Here is a 7,606-nt window from a genome sequence, read left to right as displayed (position 1 = left end):
TGTCACCTCTTCACCTTATTTTCTTACTCTAGTAAGAGATAACCCTGACAAATATGTACTCTTTTATATTTCATTTCATTTAAGTTCCAATGTAGCAAACAGTGGTCATATCATTTTTCTTTTCCTCTACTGGTCACTGTGTAATGCCACTTAAAATGTATTACCTAATGAGGGAAATTATTACTGTTTATGTATTCAGTGGGGTCATGTGATACACAATGCATGTTTGACATAACACATATGAATTTTTAGCAACCATTTTTGGCTTATATCTGTACTTGGTCATATAGTAATGAAACTGGAATTTTTTCCTTGCATTTTTGCTGGATATTTTAATCCCTTGCCTTGTAAAATTAGCCCATGTATTCATATGCATGTGAATGCTTTTATCTATCTATCTATCTATCTATCTATCTATCTATCTATCTATCTATCTATCTATCTATCTATTGATCTATCTATCAGTCTGCCTATCTAATCCAACAGGAAAACAGGTCACACATATAAACAATTAAGTAAAACATACAAGAATGACAAGAAAGAAGCAGCAAAATTAAAATCTTTAATATGTAATACCTCGCACTCAGACCAATAAAGCCAAACCTCACTAGCAGTAGATATGCCAGGTTTTGCCCTTTTTCCTGAGCGTTGTGCATCTTTAAGGACCGGGCAAGTTCTTGCGTTGGAATTGTTGGATAGTATGTGTGTCTTTAATAATAATCATGATGGCTAGAGAGTTAATAGGATGCAATACAGATTTTTGTGTAGGATTCTGAAAAGACCTACACTAAGCTACACCAATGTCTTCATACTAATTAATGGGGGAATTATTCAAACTGTATTCATGTAACAATGCAGATTTTTGCAAACAATTAGAGTGGCAACGCAACAAACAGTGCTCATTTGTGATATACACATTTTATTCAGTACAGTTATGCTGTCTATGTTGGCTTTGTTAATATTATGTTTATGTTTACATATGCACATGCATACACACGTGTGTGTGTGTGTGTGTGTGTGTGTGTGTGTGTGTGTGTGTGTGTGTGTGTGTGTGTGTATACGTACAACAGAAAACATTTGAGATCTGAACATCATAGTGATTCATGTTACACAGCTACACTGATATGGAGCTAATTATATATAAGACTGGTATATGGCATACTATTATGTACAGTTGCAAATAGCAAGCAGCCTTCTATGATTGCAGAATATGTGGAAAAATATGCATTAGTACCTACAAAGGTGCCTAAAACAAACAGTACAGTCAAGTTTTGTAGTCTACATTAAACAGCTTCCAAAGGAAGCCTCTCTAATATAGGCAGTATCATAATATACAGGTTGCATCTTTCAAGTAAAAGTGTTCCTCAACATAAACACATGGCAGGAGACTATAGTCATGTACATATATAACATAGACCTAAAGTAAGGTACATCTCAGTGGATGTAACAGATAAGCGCACATACCTCTGTATCAGGCAACTATATTGTCTCTCTAAGTCAAAGTAATAATCCTAAATTATGTGCATGTCTCAAAATACGACAGACTTGTATGAATACTGACACCATATTTAGCTTTCCAATGACATACATCACTAATAAACCTCATTTGCAAGCAGTGTTGCAGAATCTTACTGTCTGCAAAATGGGAACCTTGTCAAGGAATGATCATACCCTGTGTCAATATTTGTATACACTTACTGATTTAATAGTATATGTCAAGGTCTGCACATGTTGCAGATCAAGCCAGCTACATTGGTATATAGAGAAATAATGCCTGACACTGACCTGGTTTCATGTATGCAATCCAGGCACTTATAGGATATGATGGAGAAAGGAATTATGATGCTATATCTGCCCCAGGATTCTCTGTGTAGAGCCTACACAGAATTTATACATGTACACGGCCACGGTTCCCCCTTGGCAGTGCGCCATGCATATTAATCATGGTGCACTGCCGAAGGAGATCACAGTAATACACATAAGAATTCATGTAAGCAGTAGGTTACAGGCTGTCCTGTTGTTGTAGATTGTCCACAAAATTCCTGGACAGATGTTATGCACAGGATAAGAATCCTTGTAATGTACTCTGCTAATGTATAAATATGTTTAAATTTTAATGTTTTTTAATTTTTATTTTTTAATGCCCATTTGCATGGCACGGCATGGATCTTAGTGGTGCAGAGTTGCGTTTATACATACACAGCTGACACCTGGCAGACATCTAAAAATAGAAACCAGATGTAATTAATTTGTTTAATCTTTTTTTTTTTGAATGGGTGTTTGCACAGTGCGGTGCTTAGCAATGCTAACAGGTACCTTAGTTGTATATGTGAAGGTATACTGGTTCTCTCACTAACCAAGTTACTAAATAAGTTGAGGCATGGTCAAAAGTGCAGTAGGTCCTGCGTTCGAGTTCTCATACCTTTTTAAATTTCATGCCATGAAAATGTGTGAGGTGACCTAAAGGGTGCTTTAATACAAAAACAAAATTGTTACATTTGGAAAAGCTGCATGATGGTAAGCACCGCTGAAACATGGTCAACAGCTATTCTTGCTTGTGCGCTGCTAAGCTCCACTGAAACATGGTTGTGCAAGTTTGCATGATGCTTAGCTCTGCTAAGATGGTTTGTGCAATGCTTAGCAGTGCAGCACTTTTTTGAAAGTTACAGTATGATGTGTAAGGGTGGGAATGCAGCCTATATTAAGGCCAGTAGGTCGGAATTATATACTATTCATTGGCGTCCTAAGTAAACTGTTGATATGCCTGGTGGTGTTGGTGAGGGAGCACACTTTCAGGTGTAGAGTTAAGTTCATCAGGAGTCCAGACTATTTGTTGGACTCCTGGTGACCAACTATGACCCCTAACTGCTGCAGGGTGAATACCAGGGCTCAGAATGTAAATATGAAGCCTGAGATCAGTTGGCAAGGGATCTTACTAGTCCCACTGGTATCCCCAGCACTGGTGAGCAGTGTTGTCACCACTTTGACCACCTGAAGTGAAGGAAGAGGGGAAACATGGACACCTGGGTCCAAGAGGCTAGGGTCTGGCATACCACACAGATATGTAAGTATGTTTGGTGCTACTTTACTAATATACAAGCTGAATCTGTGCAAAACTGATAAGCATAAAGGTTTGCTTCTCTTCCAACAGCTGCAGCTGAACAGGCTCACAATGTCCTGTGTGATGCAAGGCGCCTAGCCAGGATGAGGCGTGGGTGTGGTAAGTAGGGAAAAATGTCTGATAAATGTAGTGCACTAATCACAGTAAGGTTCAGGGCTCTCTTCTGGCTGATTTGAGTCAAACAATGCTCTCTATTCCTCCCACTCCAGGAACAACGTATAGGGGTAAAGTATCTCACGTTCTGAGCAGATATCATGTGTATAAGTGACAGATTCTTAGGAACAATAACAATAAAGTTTAAAGCAAGATTGTGCTTTGATAAGTAATGTGTGCAAATAACTGCAGTAGAGCTGTATTCACTGCATATGTGTTCAAATGTGACTCCAGTCAACTGTACAAAGGAAATTAATAAAGAATGCAGAAGTAATTGTCTGATAAATGTAGTGCACTAACCACAGTATGCTTCATGGCTGTCTTCTGAACAGTTTGAGTCAAATGACGCTCTCTATTCCTCCCACTACAGGAATACAGTATATGGGTAAGGTAGCTCACATTCTGGGCAGATATCATGTGTATAAGTGACAGATTCTAAGGAACAATAGCAATAAAGTTTAAATCAGGATTGTGCTATCATAAGTAATGTATTTAAATAACAGGTCTACTTCACGATGTCGAAAGCCGACAATATCGAAGCTAATATTGTCAGCACCACAACATCGAAAGAGCAGAACATTGTGCAGGTAAACGGAAATCTCCATAGCAGGAGATTTCCGTTTACCTCAATGTAGTGCGGTCTCGGCATTGGAATATTAAAGTAGGGGGGTGTGGGGGGTGCAGGGGGACTTGCCCCCCTGCCCACACTAGTTAGTTTGTATTTTTGTTTGTTTTTTTTTTTTAAATGTTACTCGATGTTTTACTACATCGATCACTAGAGGTCAACCTTTAGTGAATCAATGTAGTAAGATTTCGATAACGTGATATAGATGCAAAATAACTGCAGCAGGGCTGTATTAACAGCATGTGCATTCTAATTTGATTCCAGTCAATGGTTAAGATAAGTGCACATGTCCCCATGGAGTCACAGCTTGTGGGTTCTACTCCCATGGCAGCCAACTAAGACATGACCGGCTTTCTAGTCTACTTAATGTACATGAACATACCTTTCAACTGTCATGATTTTTTGTAATGTAATGACAACTGCCCAATCTGTCTGGTACTTGGTTAGTAGATCAATGATTACCTGGAATGCAATTTGTTTGCAAATCCATTTACAGAACACCTTGGTAGTAATGTATGAGCACAGTATGTAAAACAGTTCCCTGTAGTTGTGTACCTGCATTTGTTAAGGCTTGGCCCATACTGTCCCATGCTAACAGCTTGAGAGGTATTTATGTGCAACATCATCTATATAAGAGTCAAAGTCACTGTACTCATAACTGACACTGCACACCTGTGGAAGTAGGTATTAGCAGTCTGTATAGCAATATCATCTGCGAGTTCACTAATTTTAGATTTTTATCTCTCTCCCCACCCCTTGTCTTCTTTAATTTATTAATATTATTTATTATTATGAATTGATATTAATATTTATTTATTTATTATTTTATTTATTTCTAGTTTGATTACCGGGGAGGTACACTGGGCCCAGGGAGCCTGTTTTCAGTGGAGGCGCAGTGAGAAACGCTACATGAAACAACTTACAGTAAAGATAGCAGTCCAATAAAAATAAAAGTACAAGTAAAAATACATATCAAATAATACAAAGTGTGAGCAATATTGTCCATAGTGGAAAAATATTGTGCAGATACATTTTAACAAATTCACACAGTCAAAAGCTATTTACAATATTTACAGAGTGTGAGAGATCGTATGGAAATTAACTATAGAAGGTTACAGCCAGCTATAAGGTGCTTAGGAATTCAGGAGGATACCCTCCCAAGGGCTTTTGTTAAAGAGTTCTAGGTAGGTATTAGTCTATGTGCTGTAGTCAGCTGGAGGAAGTCCAGGTAATTTGTGAGGGATTGGAGGGTAACACAGGGATGAGTAGAATGTTTGGCTTTGGTGGCAAATTTAGAAATTTTGTTATAACAGCTTTCAAGTTTGGAAGTGATGGAAGAGGATAGGTTAGTTAGTAGTGGGGTTGCTGTACAGAAGGGAGGGAAGGAAGTAAGAGGAGGCCAGAGTATGCCTGGTAGAAGTAGAGAGGAAGTGGTTGTTCCTGTATAGCATACCAAGTTTTTGGTGTTTTCTTTTTATATTTTGCTGAATATGGATGTTGAACTTGAGGTGTTCATCTATAGTTATACCAAGTAGTTTGGCAAAGGGAATAACTTCAATTAGAGAGTTGTTTTGGCTAAGGACTTGGAAGGAATTTTTATCAAAAGAGAAAGATTTTGAGGTTGTGAATAGTAGTATTTTAGATTTGTTAGCATTGAGAGAAACTTGATTTTGGCCCATCCAGATCTCAATAGTTGAGAAGGCAGTCTGAGTTTTAGATAGGAGTTCAGGGAGGTTGGAGGCAAAGCAGACGAGTGTAGAGTCATCTGCATATTGGATGACTTTGGCATTGGGAATAGCAGAGTGAAAGTTATTGATAAAGATATTAAACAGCATTGGACTGAGGATGGACCCCTGTGGTACTCTGGTAGTGGTGGGTAAGAAAGGTGAGGTGCCTTTTTTCCATTTCACAGCCTGAGATCTATCTCACAGATAGCTTGAGAACCAAGAAAGAGTGTTTTGGGAGAGATTTAGGTTTGAGAGGTGACTTAGAAGGTGCTTAGGGGAAACAGTATTGAATGCTTTAGAGAGATCTAGGAGCACTGTGAATACTAAGTCCCCAGAATCTTGGGCTTGATTGACAGTTTCTAAGAATGACAGTAGAGCTGTTATGGTGCTATGTCCTGGTTGGAAGCCATGTTGGGTAGGGGTAGGAAGTTGTTTTTTAATCAGAAACGGCATAAGTTGGAGGTGGATGCATTTTTCTAGGATTTTGGAGATTGGAGAAAGAAGAGCTATAGGGCATAAGTTTGAAATATTAGTGTTTTTGCCTCCCTTGTGGAGAGGAAGAATAAAGGTGGAATGACAGAGTTTAGGGACATAGGATTCCTTTATGGATCTATTAATTAGGACACTAATTGGGAAAGCTATACTATTGGCAGCAGTCTTGAGAAAGGAAGAGGGGATGTTGTCAGGTTCATTGGAGCAGGGTTTAAGTTTGGATAGAAGTCTTTTTATGTAGTTAGTGGAGACAGGTTTAAGCTGAAACATAGGGGGAAATTATTTGGGGACTTAGATGAGGTTGAATGTAGGAGAGATCGGTCGTTGTTGGGAAAAGTTTTCGTTACATTGGATATTGACTCAATAAAGAAAGAGTTGAATAGTGTGGCTAATTCGAGGTCAGATTTACTTGGGTTTGGACGGGGGTTATTTTTGAAGCTTGGGTTGAAGAGTGAGTTTATGGAGTTCCAGAATAACCTAGGGTTTTGGGGATGGTTGGACTGGAGCTTAGTGTAGTAAGATATTTTGTCTTTGAAGATTTGTTTTTTTTGCAAAGTTATGGAGCTGTGTATATTGAAGAAGGGTTTTGGGAAGTTTTTTTCTTTTGGTAAAGCTTCCAGGATTTGTCTCTTTGATGCATACTTTGCTTTGTTTCTTTGGTTAGCCAAGAGCCGGTTATAGTTTTTATTCTTTTTTTCCTTGGTGGAGCTAGGGAATTTAGAGCATCTAGGAAAGTAGAATTAAAGTGGTCTAAGGCTTTATCAAGTGGAACGGTTTTTAAAATGTTCCAATTCATTTGTTTGAGATAGTTAGAGAAGGATTTGGGGTGAAAGGCTGTGGGTATGAATATATTGATGTTGGTGTGGATGGGAGGTGGTTGCACAGTAAATGAAAGCTGAAAGGTGATCACTAATAGAGTCAGGGATAGTGCCAGAGTTGGTCCTTTTATTTGGATGGGTGACTAAGAGCCAGTCAAGAGTGGATCCTGGGGGATTTGTTTTATTGGGTTTGGTGATGGAGTGGGTTACTTGAGTAAAGTTAAAGAGGTTAATGGACAGGGGGGTATGGGATTGTTGATTTTATTCCAGTCATATGTTTACATCACCTAGTATGTAAGTTTCAAGGTTAATTTAAGCTGAGGCCCATTGGAGTATGTCTTCAAGGGTTGAGACGTTATTTACAGATGGGATATAAAGGGCGATGACACAGAGGCTTTTGTGATTATTCATTTTTAATAGACTGACTGTTAGTTCTGCATTGGTGAATTTAGGAATGGGGTTTGGTAGGAAAATTAAGGTAAATAGATTGGAATAGATTAATGTAACGCCTCCGCCTTTTTTCTTTGGGCAGTCACATCTAAGAGTGTGAAATCCAGAGGGTAGGATTTCAGAGTCAGAGATGTGGGGTTTAAGCCAAGTTTTAGAGATGGCTAAAATGTCAGGTTGTTTATGACTTAGCCAGACTTGAAACTGATGTACTTTGCTGTTG

This window comes from Protopterus annectens, chromosome 1.part0 (genome assembly GCF_019279795.1).
Source record: "Protopterus annectens isolate FY-2018-M chromosome 1.part0, PAN1.0, whole genome shotgun sequence".
Lineage (NCBI taxonomy): Eukaryota > Metazoa > Chordata > Ceratodontiformes > Protopteridae > Protopterus > Protopterus annectens.
Note: the sequence above shows the minus strand (reverse complement) of the source record.